We start from the raw sequence: 19,468 nt of genomic DNA on the forward strand, positions 1-19,468 counted from the left end.
GGGCCAGGACCGTGGAGCAGAGGCGGTCCTGGACCATGGAGCAAAGGCTTGCTTGTGACATGGTATGGAACAGTCTGGGGCTTGGCTGAAGACATGGCATGGAGCAGACTGAAGCTTGGCTGTGACATGGCATGGAGCAGACAGAGGTTCGGCTGTGACATGGCGTGAAGCAGACTGAGGCATTATTGTGACGGGCTCAGGCATTGCTGTGACATGGCATGGCGCAGGCTGAGGCATTGCTGTAACATGGCATGGAGCAAGCTGAGGTTTGGCTGTGACATGGCGTGAAGCAGACTGAGACGTTATTGTGACGGGCTCAGGCATTGCTGTGATATGGCATGGAGCAGGCTGAGGAGTTGCTGTGACATGGCATGGAGCAGGCTGAGGCATTGCTGTGACATGGCATGGAGCAGGCTGAGGCATTGCTGTGACACGGCATGGAGCAGACTCAGGCATGGCTATGACATGGCATGGAGCAGACTCAGGCATGGCTGTGACATGGCATGGAGCAGGCCGAGGCATGACATGGCATGGAGCAGACTCAGGCATGGCTGTGACATGGCATTGAGCAGACTCAGGCATGGCTGTGACATGGCATTGAGCAGACTCAGGCATGGCTGTGACATGGCATTGAGCAGACTCAGGCATGGCTGTGACATGGCGTTGAGCAGACTCAGGCGTGGCTGTGACATGGCATGGAGAAGACTCAGGCGTGGCTATGACATGGCATGGAAAAGACTCAGACGTGGCTGTGACATGGCATGGAGCAGGCCGAGGTGTGACATGGCATGGAACAGACTCAGGTGTGGCTGTGACATGGCATGGAGCAGACTCAGGATCCGGGGCAGAAGGTGGCGCAAGCTCACCCACCATGACGTGGGACCTGGAGCAGAGGCGGGTCTGAACCATGGAGCAAAGGCTTGCTTGTGACATGGCATGGAGCAGTCTGGGGCTTGGCTGAGACATGGCATGGAGCAGACTGAAGCTTGGCCGTGACAAGGCATGGAGCAGACTGAGGTTCGGCTGTGACATGGTGTGAAGCAGACTGAGGTGTTATTGTGACGGGCTCAGGTGTTGCTGTGACAAAGCATGGAGCAGACTCAGGCATGGCGGTGACATGGCATGGAGCAGACTCAGGCGTGGCTGTGACATGGCATGGAGATGTCTCAGGTGTGGTTGTGACATGGCATGGAGCAGACTCAGGCATGGCTGTGACATGGCATGGAGAAGACTCAGACGTGGCTGTGACATGGCATGGAGAAGACTCAGGCATGGCTGTGACATGGCATGGAGCGGACTCAGGTGTTGCTGTGACATAGCATGGAGCAGACTCAGGTGTGGCTGTGACATGGCATGGAGAAGACTCAGGCATGGCTGTGACATGGCATGGAGAAGACTCAGACATGGCTGTGACATGGCATGGAGCAGGCCGAGGCATGACATGGCATGGAGCAGACTCAGGCATGGCTGTGACATGGCATGGAGAAGACTCAGGCATGGCTGTGACATGGCATGGAGAAGACTCAGGCGTGGCTGTGACATGGCATGGAGAAGACTCAGACATGGCTGTGACATGGCATGGAGCAGGCCGAGGCATGACATGGCACGGAGCAGGCCGAGGTGTGACATGGCATGGAGCAGACTCAGGTGTGGCTGTGACATGGCATGGAGCAGACTCAGGCGTGGCTGTGACATGGCATGGAGAAGACTCAGGTGTGGTTGTGACAAGGCATGGAGCAGACTCAGGATCCAGGGCAGAAGATGGCGCAAGCTCAGCGACCATGACGTGGGACCCTGGCTCGGCGACCATGACATAGGACCCTAGCTCGTCGACCATGACGTGGGACCCTGGCTCGTCGACCATGACGTGGGACCCTGGCTCGCCGACAATGACGTGGGACGCTGGCTCGTCGACCATGATGTGGAACGCTGGCTCGTCGACCATGACGTGTGATGCTGACTCGTTGGCCGTGACGTAGGACTCTGGCTTGGTGGTCGTGACATGGGACTCTGGCTTGGTGGTCGTGACGTGGGACTCTGGCTCGTTATCCGCCTCTCCCACAGTGAACAGTGAACCACTTATCAATAGGGCAAGGTCGATATGCTGAGTCAGACTGTAGGTACTCCAACTGTCAGGCATCAGGGAGGAGATCGGCTCATTCAGCTCAAAACAGAAACAGTCCTTGAAGGCAATCTCATTAAAGTCGACCCTGACCCTAACCCGATTTTTTGCGGTGTTAGAGGGTGTTCGGTGTTAAGACGTCATGGCAACGGAGTTGTTGTATTGATAAGCGATATAGTAAGTGATTTTATCGCATTAAAAATTATTTTGAAATGACCCTCATTTTCTTTAAAAACAAAAGCAAAAATCTGGGTTTCAGTGAGGTACTTACAATGGAAGTGAATGGGGCCAATCCGTAAATGTAAAAATAATCACTGTTTCAAAAGTATAGCCACAAAACATAAACAATATGCATTTACTTTACAGTTCATATATATATATATATATATATATATATATATATATATATATATATATATATATATATATATATATACAGCATTTGTGGCATAATATTAATTGCCACAAACATTTGGCTTGTTAGAGTGAGGCACTTAAAATGGAAGAGAATGGGGTTACATTTTATATTAGCACTTATATGTGATATGTTTAGTTACATTTTATTTACCTTTATGTGTATGTTTATATATATATATATATATATATATATATATATATATATATATATATATATAATGTAAGTGCTTGTATAACATTTTAAGCTTCACATTTCTGACTTTAACCCCTCCAAAATTTGGCCCCATTCACTTTCATTTTATATGCCTCACTGTAACAAGTCAAATTTTTGTGGTAATCAATATTATGCCAAAATGCTGTGGATTGAGCTTAACTTGTATTGAACCCGGAATATTCCTTTAAACGAATAGCCAGAAGAAATGGTATAAATCAAGACGCAGACAGCAAATTAGGAAGTCCCTCAAAGTTCTCAGGTATTTTAATAGCAAATCCTGTGGAGGGAAATTTGTTCACAGTGCGTTTAAACTAATGAAAACCTCTTTTAGGGTAATCACTACAACTGTGCCAAATTATAGAGAAGCTGAGCCAAAATACCCGAACTGATGAGCACGAAATAGGTATACATTTTCATATACAACACCCACCCCCCACCCCCCCACACACACACACTATATTGACGGGTTTTTCATTTAGCTGTTGCACTATCCACTAAAGGGGGAAGGCATTGGGCTGACGGTCTCCCAACATAAGCAAATTGCCAATAAATTATGTTCACTGCTGGGTGGGTGAGGGAAGACTGAATCACACACACACACAAACATACACACACACACACACACACACACACACACAGAGAGAGAGAGATAGAGAGAGAGAGAGAGAGAGAGAGAGAGAGAGAGAGAGAGAGTAATGTGGAACGGACTGACGTGGACCGGCCCGCACACGCGTGCCTATTTCCTCTTTCAGTGGTTTGGTGCACGCGCGTTTCACTAGTTTTGACAAGAAATTGCTTTTCTTTTAGAGGCGACATCTCTTAAACGTTAAACGCAACACTGTTTTCCATCACGCTTTTTTTTTTTCATCGTGCGCTTGATGCGGATTAAATCACTCTAGAAACATCAATCTCCTCTCAGGATCAGCACCTTGGACAGCGGATGCCAGAGGTACAGTCTGCTGAACGGTCTTTTCGGATAAGGGAGGGTTTCCTGTCAAAATCATGAATTACCCGTTGTGCAATGAGCCGTGCCGAACACATAAGGCGCGATGCGCTTCCTAAATTAATATCAACTTAATTAAACTGGCTGCATGACGGGAACCGGTGAAGGGAAGGACAATTCGTTAATGGCTGGCTTAGTACATGTGTGGACAAGAAGTAGATTATCGTGATATATATCGGCGTTTAATGGGTTCGGTTAGCATCTGTGAGTTTTTAGTGCAGTTTTTATCGCTAAAGCATTAGTTTGTAAATTTATGGACAAACAGCGCTCTTGAATAACTAACGAAACACGGATTTCGTGCGTCTAACAGACGATTGTGTAGGCTATTGTTGTGATACCGAAACAACGTGAAAGGTATTTGAGATATTTTTGTTGTTTGTTCAGGCATTAATCTCTGTATAAGCCGGTCAGACTATGGTCTGTGAATGGTGATAACGGTCACCACCAACATACTTCCGTTGAAGCTTTCCTCTGGCGGCTCGAGATGCTCCAACAGCTACATTGAGGGACCGATATTTCCCTCAGTATCTCAAACAGTGGTCTGGACGTTTGCTTCTGTTTCCATTGACTGAAAAACATTCTAGCACCTAAAGGGGTTTAAAGGGGGTTTTCACACTACTCGGCCATCCGTTTCCACTTCCAGCACTCGCGCGGAGCCCGCGGTGATTTTTCTGCTGCAGTGTGCTCTGAGGTAAGCCAAGAGCGCGAGCCCTCGGGCGCCTCATGTGACACATCAACAACCTGAGGGATTCTCAAACCCTTTCAACTCTCGACCATCCATGCGCTTATCCTTTTATCGGTAGGCTTGCTTATGTATTGCTTATGAATTTTGGGATCTTCCTTTTCCGCTTATTTGGTTGGTCACTGATGCTTGTTGGGTTTTTACAGTAATGATGGGATGGCAAAGTGGTTTCCACCTGACTATAGTGTTTTTCACAGTGTTTTAGAGTAAGAAATCAGGGAGACCAAGGCTAGTCTTCACACTTTTTCTCTAGTGAATATTTCTGAGGGTATGTTTGTTTTTGAAAGTCAGTTTCTGTATAGACACACATGGTCTTGGTACAAAAAAACACACAAACAAACAAACCATTCTAACTGTTATTGTTGAGGGGGGAAAATATACTTTGTATGACAACATGCCCCAACAGCGGGGTATGTTGTCACATGGAGTAAGATGTCAAAATGGGAACCTGTCATTAAATGCACAAAAATATTAAACCATTGTTTTGGCCATCAGAAGTTGTAATTAATAAATGGTTTAAAATTACAACATAAAGACATGCCACTTACCCTAGTAAAAATGTGATGTGCCCCAACCTAATATTTATGAAAAATACCAAATAACACAGTTCAACCTTTCTGTTAATATCTACCTTCATTATATAGTTGACCCTTGCTCTAAAATATCCCAGTGTTGTTTTAACTTGTTTACCCAGGAACTATTACAAAAACCTATGTTGATATTGGAATTTAAGTGTGGAGGATTGAATTCAAAGGTTGCAACAACTGACATACAAAATCACAGCAACAACTTGTCTTGTGACTTTTCCATGTGACAACTTGCCCTGGTCTCCCTTTTATAAATTTCTACATTAATGTCTGTTGGATATACTTTGTCACTTAATCATTTATTGGGTTTATTATGATGAGAGGCCAGAGGTGTAAGGTTTCTTTCGGACCACCGTGTCATAATACAATGTTGTAGTGTTTTAGAGTAAGAAATGTCAACTGAGTAAGATTTAAGTGATTCACTTCAGCTGCAAGCCATCTTAGTTTGATTAGTGTGTTACTATACAGAGAGACTGAAGAAAACGAAGTATGTCTACTAATGATACTTATGATTTTATTGGGTCTATATATTAATGTGATTTATATTCCATAATATATAGTGATTATGTATCTGTGCTTTAAAATGTCACATTGGACTTTTTATGTGGCCAGTGAGCCCACATAAATTAATATCAAGTTGTTTGAGTGATTTAGACACATTTATGTGGGAAACATACATGCGTGGACAATGTGTTTTTGGCTTTGCTATACACAACGCATAATTTAAATTCATTTAAACCGACTGATTTCAGTTCAGAAGATTCTGTGCTCTCAGTAAAAGGTTAAACTTTCAACGCAACAACGAGCCATGTGAGCAAACAACATGGTGCCGATCACACCGGAGTATGTATTTGGAAGAAACGCCAACAAAATGACATGTGGTAAGAAACCTAATTAAGTTTTTATATTGAAACCTGTTTGAGTCAAAAGATTCGAGTCTCTAGTTTCATCCGATATGACATTTTTAAAATTTGAGCAATCCACCGTGAAACGTCAAGCTGCTAAACACAATATACACTATTGTGTACTTTAATGCATTTTTTCCTGAAAAATCCTATATTTACTGTGCAATATCACACTAAGGATCAATGGGTTCATCCAAAAGCAGAAACATTTTGCTTTCAGAGGCTTTATATGGAGTTAGGATGAACATAAGGTGATTTCGAACTGTTCTGAGAGGAGTGCAGACAGACAGCACACTGGAGGTTTAGTCATTCACTAAACAGGGAGCAAGGGAGCATCCTATTGCCTTCCTATGCAGCTAAGTGCATTCAGTCCTAAAATCTGACCAAACATTCAGTTTCAGGCTGCAGATGATGTCTGGACAACTCAACATTTCATTCATAGATTCAGAATTTTTACTATATTACTTTGAATCAGAATCATTTATGCTAATTTCTGATGTAATGTCTGTAATGTCTCAAAAACATGAATAACCAACACTCCTGGAAACATGATAAACAAATTGATTAAAATCTTCTTTAATCAATCAAACTGATTTTCTATAGCTTGGAATTATTTAACATTTTATAACGTAGTCCCACTGTCCACATATATGGACATACATTTTTAGGAAAACTATTTGGTCTAGAATTTATTTAATTTTTTTGCATGTTTATTAGGTGTATTGCTATCTACCTCTGACCACCAATAACAAGTAGCAAATCATGTTCATGGCTGTGACAAACTAAAAGCTTTTGACTATTTAAAAAAGGGACAAGCCCTTCAATATGTTCTGCTCCAGCTTCCTGTGTCAATAGGAAATACTTCAACACAGGAAAGAAAACTGCAATTCTCAAGTCATTTCATGGGGTATTTTATGTCAAGATGAAATGGTATTTACAGCCCAGTTTACTTCCGTAATTGGATGTATTTCTGAGTGAAACAGGATATCACATGATAAATTATTTAGGGCAGGGACCCAATTTTATCAATCAGGAATTAACTAGATTGTGCAAAGTGTGTGAGAATGGAGCCAGGGCAATGAAGTGGAGGGGTTAAAAAAGAAGGATTCGTAACATCAGCCGAAAAGGAAAGTCATTTCAGAGATGGAGCAAGTTATTGAATTTTAAAAGATTACAAAGACAAATTTGTTTTCCTTTGGATTAACATTTACCAATTAATCATGCACAATAAAACCAGAAAGGTGTGTATTAGGAAAGTAAATAGGGTTGATTTTGATTTCATTATGACTTTAAGCAAACTCTCCCACTGATCTGATTATGGCACACAGAATAGCCTGGGATTTTCTGCAGGCTAAGAGAAATGCACTTTATCTCAATTTCCTCTGCATAAAGACTGAAATGGGTTTTCAGAACACCAAACCCAACTCCCCGTCCTCTGACTATCCTGTCTGCCCATTATCAGGACATCAGTATGACCAGTGCATTCTCACCCGCTGCTAGCAGGCCATGGAATTTCCACCTGCAGGTTTTCAATCTCCTCCAGGGTTTCATATGTGTGACATGACCGCCTCCATTTGCAGGCAGACAGGCTAACTGCCTCCCTGCCAGTTCAAACCTCCCGCTGGCTAATTACTGTCACAATGTCAGCACGGACAGCTGGTAAGGCCATTTTGTGAAGTGAAGCATTTGACTGTGGTTGGCTGGATGCAGACCCTCTTCCCATGACTGCTGCCTGAGTTATGCAGCTGTAGGAGGCCTGGATCTGTAAGCCCACATCTAGCTGTATTGCCCAGGAGACAGCATGCTGAATGCACATACAGAGCCTTTCAGCATGTGGACTGATAGCCAGCTGTATGATAGAACTTTCTGATTGTGCTCATCCAGTATTTTCCTAGTCAGTGTGTGTGTTATAATAAGAAGCAGCTTCATGTTGTAGCTGTCATTTAAGCATCATGTATGAACACACACACCTCTGATGTACTGTTAACCACATAAGAATCAAAGTTTGAGTTTATTTGCCATTAAGTTTTCACTTAAAAGGAAGGGGACTTGGTGAGTTGCTCCCAAGGCAACAATCAACCTGCACACAAGACACAGTTTACAGTGTAGTCAGTGCGTAAAAATAAAGAGCATACAGAATATTACACAGTAATGTTCAGCATGCATTGGTGGAAGTCCTGTAATATCAGATGGATAAAAAGAGCATAAACAGTCTAAATAAAAAAAAACATTAGCAACTGCACAATCAATTTGTTGTTTCTTAGCCCTATATACTATACTGTTTATCATCAACCTTGATAACATATGGTTGGCTGTCCCGTATATTATTGCCCTCATATATCTGCACTTAACAACCTTGTTTCTTTGAGACATGAGGGACACTGCCAGTGGATGGCCTACTTATCAACACTGACACAACATGCAATCTGTAATTCAATTCTATCAGATATTTTTAAGCCAGGCATTAATAATGTAGCTGTAAATGTAATGTACTGATATGGTGTATCTGTCTGGTTACTGTGTCCATTGTCAAATGGAGGGAACACTTTAAACTAGATTTTTCAAGGCAGCAAAGGAATAGGGTTTAAAGTTTTAGGCTTTGGATCTGTGTAAATCACAGTTGTTTGAGCCATTTTGCCTTTGTCATGACACTTAATATGCATCTTGTTTTGAGCTGGCTGCAGACATTCAGTGTAAGGGCCGTCCACAATGAACGCGTTTTGTAACCTGGTCTCTATAATTAAATATTTGCTAAATAATTTTTGTGTGCCTGGTGAAATGAACACTAGATGCACTAAAACAACAACGTTTATTCCCTTTCACACAAATCACGAGTAAAAGGGCAGATTATCAGTTCATAAACATACTTTTCGCCCTGTTCCTCACACAGTGCTATCTTATGATGTCAAAACATTTTTAATATAGTGCAAGTAAACGTTTGAACGTTTGGTTTGTGTGCGGTTAAATTACACAGTAGCTGTAATAAAGTGTTGCATTTGCGATGCAAAAGTCCTGGGTAGGGGTACAAGTCCCGAAGAGCATGTGAGTCAACACGTGAGTCAAAAGTGTCAAAGAGGCACCACAAAATTATGTGGTTGCTTCAGCAATTGCATTTTTCATGTCATATTTGCATTATACGACACTATCGGTTAAGTTTCAATTTAAGGTTTAGGGTTAGGAGGTTTTGTTGATTTAAAACTTGATAGGGCATTAAACTTAAAAAAAAAAAACTGTTCGGGAGAAACTTTTACTCGCATTTAGCGCCATTCAGTGGACATTTCACCTTGGAACTGCCACGATATGTGTAAGGAGCCACATATTATAATTTAGCAAAAATCTTTCTGTCGATTAAAAATGTTAAATTGATATTTTACATTGAAATTGATAAAATTTGACCCTTTATACTTCTTTTCCTGTCAAAATGCATTTATTTCCTTCTTAGGAAATTTAACAAAACAATATGTAACAATAATGCTTAATTAACATTTTCTAAACAAAGCCTTCCACAGTATAAAGATAGAAATGTACTAAAATAGCACCAATATACTCTCATATACTCATATACATATACAGGCGCCATCTCATGATGGTGCCGCGGATGGCCGCCTCAGTGTGGAACGCTCCTATTGTTTTGTAGTTTTTGTTTGTTTGTCCTGTGTTTAGTAATCTTTTTCCAGTCAGTTTAACCAGAGACGAACTGCTGAACATTCGACAGCTTATACCAGACAATCTTTTCCTGGTTTTTGAATATTCAGACGTTTTGCTGGGCATTTTAGTTGGAGGCGTGGCTTTGTTGTTCAGGAGACGCAGGCGAGGGAGACGAGCCGGTGCACTGGTCAAACTCCATCGGCGCGGCTTTCGAACAGCCCTGCCGAGCATTCATCTTGCGAATCTCTGCTCTCTTCCTAACAAAACGGACAAACTACATCTCCTCACCCGCACAAACAAGGACTTTTCAACCTCTGCTGCCTTGTGCTTCACAGAAACCTGGCTGAGTGAAGCCATTCTGGACAGCGCAATACATCTGCCGGGCTTTCAGCTGTTTAGAGCGGATCGCATCGCGGAGTTAACAGGGAAAACGAGAGGCGGTGGAACATGCTTTTACATCAATGAAAGTTGGTGTACAGATGTAACAACGTTAAAGAGGATGTGCTGTCCTAATTTGGAAGCGCTCTTTATTAACTGTAAGTCTTTCTACTTGCCGTGGGAGTATTCTTCGTTTATTATGGTGAGTGTGTATATCGCGCCAAATGCGTGTGTGAACATAGCGCTGCAACAGCCGGCTGATCAAATCACAGACACGGAACAACAATACCCGGACTCAGTTATTATTATTCTTGGGGGTTTTAATAAAGCAAATCTCACACATGAACTTCCCAAAAACAAACAGCACATTACATGCCCAACCAGAGACAGGAACATACTGGATCATTGCTACACAACAATAAAGGATGCATATCGCTCTGTCCCTAGAGCAGCTTTGGGACTCTCTGATCACTGTCTGGTTCATCTTCTTCCAACCTACAGGCAGAAAAATAAAATCAACCAAGCCAGTAGTAAGGACTGTAAAGAGATGGACCAATGAAGCAAAGCGGGAACTATAAGCCCGCTTCGATTGCACTGATTGGAGTGTTTTTGAGGCTGCAGACACCAATCTGGACGAGCTCACAGATACTGTTACATCATATATCAGTTTTTGTGAGGATATGTGCATTCCAACTAGGACTTATTTAAAGTTCAACAATGACAAACCGTGGTTTACAGCAGAGCTCAGGCAGCTTTGTCAGGCCAAAGAGGATGCTTACAGAGGTGGGGATAAAGTCTTGTACAATCAGGCCAGGAACACACTGAACAAGGAAATCAGAGTAGCTAAAAGAAGATACTCTGAGAAGCTGAAAAACAAGTTTTCAGCTAACGACCCTGCATCAGTGTTGAGTGGCATGCTCCTACCCCCAACCCTGTGGTGGATCAACAACTGGCTGATGACCTGAATGTGTTCTACTGCAGATTTGAAAGGCCCAATCTCACACCCCACACCCACTCTGACCTTCACTTCACACAAACACCAACACCTCCTGCAACCCCCTCCTCCCTCCTCCTGCTACTCAACCTGCACTTAAGATCTGTGAAGATGATGTGAGCCGCGACTTTCGGAAACAAAAGACGAGGAAAGCTTCAGGCCCAGATGGCATCTCACCAGCATGTCTTCGATCCTGTGCTAACCAGCTGGCCCCCATCTTCACACAGATCTTCAATAGATCACTGGAGCAGTGTGAAGTCCCATGCTGCTTCAAATGCTCAATCATTATTCCTGTCCCAAAGAAACCAAAAATCACAGGGCTTACTGACTACAGACCTGTCGCCCTGATGTCTGTGGTCATGAAATCATTTGAGAGACTGGTGTTGGCCCACCTGAAGAACATCACTGGACCCTTTCTAGATCCCCTTCAATTTGCTTATCGATCAAACAGGTCTGTGGATGATGCAGTCAACATGGGATTGCATCATATCCTGCAACATCTGGACAGACCATGGACATATGCAAGGATCCTTTTTGTGGACTTCAGTTCAGCTTTCAACACCATCATCCCAGCTATACTCCAGAATAAATTACACCAAAACTCTGTTCCCATGTCTATCTGTCAGTGGATCACCAGCTTTCTGATGGACAGGCAGCAGCTTGTGAGACAGGGAACATTCACTTCCAGCACCTGTACAATCAGCACTGGTGCCCCCCAGGGATGTGTGCTCTCCCCAAAACTCTTCTCCCTCTACACCAATGACTGCATCGCCATGGACACCTCTGTCAAGCTCCTGAAGTTGCAGACGACACCACTGTCATCGGCCTCATCCGAGATGACGATGAGTCTGCATACAGAAGGGAAGTTGAACAGCTGGCTGTCTGGTGCAGTCAAAACAACCTTGAGCTGAACACACTCAAAAAGGTAGAGATGATTATGGACTTTAGGAGGAACACCCCAACACTGAACCCCTCACCATTCTAAACAGCACTGTGGCAGCAGTGGAGTCATTCAGGTTCCTGGGCACTACCATTTCACAGGAGCTGAAGTGGGAGACACACATTGAAAGGCCCAGCAGAGGTTGTACTTCCTTCGCCAGCTGAGGAAGTTCAACCTACCACAGGCGCTGCAGATACAGTTCTACTCAGCAGTCATTGAGTCTGTCCTCTGCACTTCAATAACTGTCTGGTTTGGTTCAGCTATGAAATCAGACATCAGAAGACTACAAAGGACAGTTCGGACTGCTGAAAGGATTACTGGTTGCCCCCTGCCCCCCTTCAAGAACTATACACTTCCAGAGTGAGGAAAAAATCTGGAAAAATCACTCTGGACCCCACTCACCCTGCCCACTACCTTTTTGAACTGTTGCCTTCTGGCCAACGCTTCAGAGCTCTGAGCACCAGAACCGTCAGTCACAGGAACAGTTTTTTCCCTCATGCTATCCATCTCATGAACAGTTAAATTGCCCCATTGAGCAATAACTATGTGCAATACACAGTTTAGTCTTTTTTATATTTATCCAACACATCCAACCTCTTCTGCCATTTCATTCCTCTAAAAAAAACAAAACAACAACAACAAAAAAAAACAACCAAAAAAACATTTGCACTGTACATAACAGATTTGTATTTGCACTGTACATAACAGATAACAGATTTGTATTAGATTGCACTACGTATGTGTGTATGTATGTATGTGTGTGTCTGTGTGTGTATGTACGTATGTGTATAACTATTTTTTATTATTATCTATGTCTTTGCTGCTGTTTTTGTATTGTTTTTGTGTTGCTGTACACTGGAAGCTCCTGTTGCCAAGACAGGTTTCTTGTATGTGTGGGCATACTTGGCAATAGAGCTGATTCTGATTCTGAATTCAAGTAACATTAAACGTTTCCCAAAGTCTAAGTGGGAGGTTGACTAATTAAAACAACTAGTCCCCACATAGGTCGCATATTCATTGCAATGGACATTAAATCTATTAAACTTTCATCCTCCACAATATTAATCAGCCGGCAGACTGTGGCTATTCACTTTGCTACAGCAATCGTGCAGCCGCATTCACGATTTGCATCAGTGTGTCAACGCCAACATCAAGCGCCACTTTGAACTCCACATGAAAAGCGCTTACAAACAAAGTCTCATTCTGCATTTTAGTTATAGTTAATACTTGATGTGCTTATGTGGTACTTAAACTGTGCATTACAGAGGCTGCAAAGTATTTGATTTCAATTTGGTCACCAGTCCCATCTGGGCTTGTTTTTTACAACAAATAGCATTTGGAGCTCCTTTTCCCATCATTTCATCACTGACACGCTGTCGTGTGTTTGTGGTGTGTGTGTCAGTGTACTGACGCCAGGCTGACACATCGCAAAGGTTCTGCCCTACTCCGCACAGTGTTTATGCTGGTTTATGCTTTATTTACGGTAAATGCGTTAATCGTGGTTAAGAAAAATATATGCATTAAATTGTTTTTATTAAATCGAATGCGTTAATGAGTTAACTTTGACAGCTCTAGTTTTTATATGTAAGCATGCACTAGATGGATGCCTTTGACCTTTGCACTTTTTCAGTGTCTATGTGCTGTTTTGAGACGTTGTTTCAAGTTAAAAATATCTTTTAAAAATGAAACACCTGCGCTCTGTTCTTTTCAATACACTTGTGTCTAGCTAAACGCCCCCTAAAGCTGTAAATTGTTTAACATATGCAAGAAAGGCAAGACCAATCATAATTCAGTATGCAAATATTACCATGACTATATTACAACATTATGATATTTAACTGAATATTTTGTCAATATTTATTTATTTAGCATAAATGAATACTAATCATTATTAGTAGTAGTACAAAAGTTTACATCACAAAAAATAAAGCTAAAATTATCTTCAAAACAATGTTCAAATGGAGTCTGCACATTAAGCAGTTCCAGCTGAACCGCAGAAGTTGAATACTTTGGGTTTGTGTTTAGAACACCTTGCAAGCACTGTAATCAATAGCTTTTTTCCGAAACAAAAAAATCCACTATGCCCCAATATAGAGGTGCAATCCATTGTCCCAAGTGAACATGAGTTCCCATAATAACCTAGTTGTGTATTAGTTAATTTGCATCATGATGTCATCATGATGCAGTAACTAGCATACAGTAGTTTCACATAACAGACATCAGACATAATAAATGTATCAAAGCAAATAGAATTCTTTTCAGAATGTGAGATGTCACTTTAGTGCTGAAAACATCTTATATAAACATTTATTTGCTTGTATTTTTGTATACTGTAGGTACACAGGTATCAGAACAAGGTTTCCATTCTTTGTGATGCTTGAATGAACATATTCTCCTGTAATAGATTCTGTATATTAGTCAGATTCATTCTTCTTCCCTGATACTGGGTGACAGTTCATAACACAGTATTCCTCAGCCACACAGGCATATCTGACAATGAAATCAACTTGGGAATCCACATGGCCTGAAAGACTTTTTCCTGGCTGACAAGATGTTTTTCTACTACAATATACAAAAATTCAACATGACACACTGCCTTGCCTTGACTGCACGCTATGGGTCAGACATTTAAAGTCACCTAAAATCTAGCTATTACAGTTTTACACCTGAATGTAGCACGACTGTGTGGTGTTTCAGTTGATCTACTTGGACAGGAGAGTGCAGTGTTGTATTACCCTCCCAAAACAGCAGCATAAGGGTAGAGACCACTGAGTCTCAAAGCAACAGTAAGTGCTTTTTAAGGGCATGCATGAGGCCTGAATTGAGTCACCTTTCAGAAAGAAAGGGAAAGATAAAGTGATTTAGAAATAGACAGAGGCAGCAAAGATAGCATCTACTGTATGTGCCACAATGTGTGATTGTAGGTTACTGCCTCTTTTGAAGCAGATCTGGAGTCTTAAATGTTGCCTGTTGTGTTGCTCATCAAAGTAGCAAGCATTCAATATGTACAGTATGACCTTAACAGCTGGAAAATTGACACCATGCTTGGGGCCTTATATTTGGAATGTTATGTATGTTAAAAGTAAGGCTACTAAAATACAGTGTCAAGTAAAAATATGTGAATTTGTGTAGAAAAAGTATGTGTAGAATTACCTGAATTTATGTATAAATGTGTCTTAAAATCTGGTTTGATCTTAATCTAAAATACAATAATGAACAAACACAATCTGTTCTAAATAATACCAAACAAATTATTTTATTTTTCTTATACATATTGAATACATCATTTAAACATTCACAGTGTAGGTTGGAAAAAGTATGTGAACCCCTAGGCTAATGATGTCAAAGAAAGCTAATTAGCAAAAATGTTTATAAATAATAAATAAAGATTGGAAGTTTAGGGTTACAGCTACTTAGAATGATGTGGTCCATGCCTCGTAATAAAGAGATCTCAGAAGACCTACGATCAAGAACTGTAGCTTTGCATAAAGCTGGAAAGGGTTACAAAGTTATCCCAAAGAGCTTAGAAATCCAGCTGTCCACAGTTAGACAAATTGTCTATAAATGGAGACCATTTAGTACTGTGGCTACTCTCCCTAGAAGTGGCCATCAAGCCAAGATGACTCAAAAGGGCACAACGCAGAATGCTCAGTGAGCCAATTAATGCAGAAAACCAGCTTATTCCAAAGGGTTCAGATACTTTTTCTTGCCACTGTATAGGTAATGCATATAGGTATAATATATTAACTTACTTTTTTGTAACAAGTGTATGCTATACAAAATGACTGACATATCCAGGCATTTCTTTATAGGCTACTTGAAGTCATCAACATAGCAATATAATTTCATTCACGTAAACAGTCCCGATGTGGTTTAATAAAACATTATGCACCTAAGAATTAATTCTATATCCTTAGCCACCTGCCTAGGTAAATATCACAAACATTATTAATGCACTTTTTTATTAAACCCTTTGGCAAGAATTGTAAATGAAAACCTGCTTGCAGTTGAAACCTTGAATTTGTGTTTGGTGGTGTAATTTACAAAATAAATTTTGAATTTTAACTAGTGGCAGTTTTCCTAAAAGGTCACGTTTATTTTCCTCAGTCAGTCTGGGCCTATCATTTTCCAATCTTTCAGCTTCATACATTCCTTCCTTTCTGCCTCTCTTTGGCGTGTGTAAGCGGTTATGCAGCAAACATCTGGGGTTGCCCAAAGTTCCAGCTCTTATATGAAAAAAAGAGTATAGGAGGCACAAGAGTGGAAGAGGAGAGATACTCTGCTCCCTCTTAGCACAGCACTAGGGACAGTTGTGTCACGCTGAGATAAAGAATCTCATGGACGTGAGCAGACTCCCAATGCCCAGTCTGCCAAAGTTCTGCTGTCTAAAACCTCCCTGTCATCTCCAACCAGAAAGACATAAATAGCAAGTGCGGAGATTTCTGGGTCTCGCCTCATGCCTTTGCCTGATTCTGTGGCTAAGATACCCATGGGACTGACTGAGACAGTGGAGGGAACAATGCAGCTGAGAAATTAAAAGATAAATCCTGCCAGTGAGACAAGGTCTGCATTCTAATATCTAATATCTATTCTAAGATCTGTGGAAGTGAATTTGCAAAGAAGTCTCCACAATGTATGTGATTTTGTGCTTGATTCCCTATTCTGAGCAACACAGTTATTAAAGTAATCATTCATCCATAAGTGAAAATTCTGTTTTCATTTACTCACATTGTTCCAAACATGATTTCCATGGAGCACAAAAGGTGATATTTTGCAGAATTTCCAGGATGCTCTTTTCCATACAATGAAAATGGATACTGGATTCATACTGTTGAGGATTCATACTGTTGAGCTCCAAAAGTGACAAATAGGCATCAGGAAAGTACCATCAAATTTGTCTACACAATACGTCTTACTGAAAATCTTCCAATGTAGCTCTCAAATCTCATTCACACTTGTGTTTAATTCAAAACATTTGCGTCTTAATTGGTCAGAGGACACACGAGGTCCAAAGATGTTTGAAACCACTGACGTCAAACTTATTTTTGAGTAAACTATCCCTTTCAGTCAGTATTTAGAACAGCTTTTAATGTATGTGATTGACTGTAAGATCTTACAAGTTCCATAAAGTAGTGCAATCAAAGTCAAAAGCTCCAATATCTTTGGGAAAAAAGTGTCTTAAAAGAAAGACCAGAGGAGGGTCTTACCATAGAAAAAAATAAAATCTGTAAAAATCAGTAAAAATCTGAAAACAAAGCAAAGATATTCTAAATGTAAGAGAGGTACAGATTGACCAAGAACTTGACCTGAGAGTTCTTCCTTGTTAGGAAGACAGCTTTACCACTTAAAAAGATTCTTAAATGATTCAGGCCCTATAGTTGAGAATTCAGTGATGGATTTTACTAGGAAGCATGGCCCAAAGGCCTGCTCTTTATGTGCCATTTAGATTCTAATTTAGAAAAAAGGTATTAATGACTGCTTAGAATCTGAACCAAAGTCATGTACGTCTCTCAACAGAACCAAACAGAATCCAACACCTATAAGCCACTTTCCATTACATTTTCTTTGTCGATTCCCTTTCCTACCCTCTTTTTTTACCAAGCAGCAGTCATACCTTGGCACAGCTGGAATTCAGTTTATTAGGAAATGTTCTTGTGATTGGTGTTTCCACTTTGAGCGAGATGAGAAGGGTAGCAGTGTGTTAAAAAAGACAAATCAATAGGTTAAGGGCCAAGCACTTAGTTGAGCAGGTCAGCTATTTTTGACAAAAGCACTCCACAAAGTCAACAAAGTCACTCCACAACAGTTTAAAAAAACAAACAAAAAAAAAAAACTGTTGCTGGCAGTTAATATTTGCCAAACAACCAAAGTCTTTTTAGCAAGTCAGTCCACTATGCAGCCATCTTTGGAATGCTCCTGGGCAGCTATTTTCTATGTAAACAAGTGGCATACAAGTGCAGCTCCTATCTATTTGAATGAGAAAGACCAAAATCTCCAAAGCGGTTGGTCAAGTTTATGATCAAAGAAATATATTTCAAATCAGCAGTAAAATCTGACAAGACTGGTCTCATAAATTGTGCTTCTTTACCTAAGATTACACTAAAAAAGGCAGTTTTCTCAGCTTGTCTAGCTAATGTGCATTCACGTTCTCGAATAGATTGACAGGCGATGTCTGTCTCTAAAAGGTTATAGAGATGGTTCTTTTACCTGTAAGGCGAGACTTCTTTTACTACATCCGACACTCCAATTTCACCCATTTATTTTAATAGAAGTGGCCCATCTCTGCTAAATAGTCTCTGGAACAACACTCAGACTTGATAGTCATTTGTATTTCTATGTAGTGCCTTTGAGATTACAGGCAATTTAAGTTCATTAAATCTATCTTGCCTGCTTGTTCTTGTCTACACACAGTGCACTTATACAACTACATTTTTTACGTTTTCTGAAGTGAAAATATGAGTGGTGCTTGCCTGTGCAAAAGTTGCCCCCACTGTGCTGAGGTGTTGTGGGTGGTTGCTAGGGTGTTCTGGGTGGCTGTTAGGTGGTTGCTCACTGGACAATGTCTAATAAGGATACCTCCAAGCAAGGGCATAAATTTGGTTTGACATACATCAGTAATTTGTATCCTATAAATATTTAATGAGTAACCAAATTTGTTCACTGACATTTCCTTTCTTAAAATAAATTGTTGAATAGGAAGCTAGCTAAAATTGTATGCCTGTATTGTATATAATTTTTGTTTGTTGATTGGTTTATCTGCATGGGAATAGAAGCCTTTTTGTACGAGCCAAGTCGTATAATATTTTACAATTTTGCTATCTCGAGTTGTCATGCGACTACTGCATGTTGGATATTTTTGTCCCTAAATATGGCTCGGGCCCCTCTTTCAATATACTGTAAGTCTACAGAATTTTGCCTGTTTTATGGTTTTCCAGGTGAAGATCATAAGTCTGATAACTTATTAAAGTAAAAGGACACCTCTCCTCAACAAACCAAAATTTGAGTCATTCCATAGCACAAGCTGTGCTATGCATGGAAGTATGAAACTTAAAGTTACAGGTTTGTTCAAATCCCTCAGTGATTCTTAGCTATTGCTTTCTATGTGATGTGAATGAGTATACAAATATTAATGAGCCACCTGCTGTTTTACACAAGGTTCTTCAGTCTGATGTCTTTGTGCATAGTTTTACTCTGAAAAACTTTGCACAACCGCTCCAGCCCTGCTGTGAATGTATGCTGATGCAGACTTGTTTTTTTATGACTTCTCTTCTTAGACTATCTTTCTTACGCCTTCCCATCACTTCTCTCCAGCAGATACTGCAAGGTCAACCATCTTCAGGCACCATGCCACTGCCAGGCAACTCTGGCTGGCCCGACACACAGGGTGGTCTTACTTTGATTATTTTAGGCAGATGACACGTGTTTGTGGATTAAACCGTGGAAAGGGATTCAATATGGCATCACGTCTGCTGTTTCTAGGCTGTTGAGAGGGCTTTGAACATGCAACAGTAATAAGCA

At 41.0% G+C, this 19,468-nt stretch overlaps 1 protein-coding gene across 1 annotated transcript in view; it reads left to right on the forward strand.

Moving 5' to 3' along the window:
* Positions 1 to 3,607: 3,607 nt before the first annotated feature.
* LOC127455088 (transmembrane protein 121-like) overlaps positions 3,608 to 19,468 on the forward strand; it is a 43,966-nt gene continuing 28,105 nt past the window's right edge. Inside the window, exon 1 of the mRNA XM_051722668.1 lies at positions 3,608 to 3,702. The gene's annotated coding sequence lies outside the window, so the exon portion shown is untranslated. The remainder of the gene's footprint in view (positions 3,703 to 19,468) is intronic.

This window comes from Myxocyprinus asiaticus, chromosome 17 (assembly GCF_019703515.2).
Source record: "Myxocyprinus asiaticus isolate MX2 ecotype Aquarium Trade chromosome 17, UBuf_Myxa_2, whole genome shotgun sequence".
NCBI classification, from domain to species: domain Eukaryota; kingdom Metazoa; phylum Chordata; class Actinopteri; order Cypriniformes; family Catostomidae; genus Myxocyprinus; species Myxocyprinus asiaticus.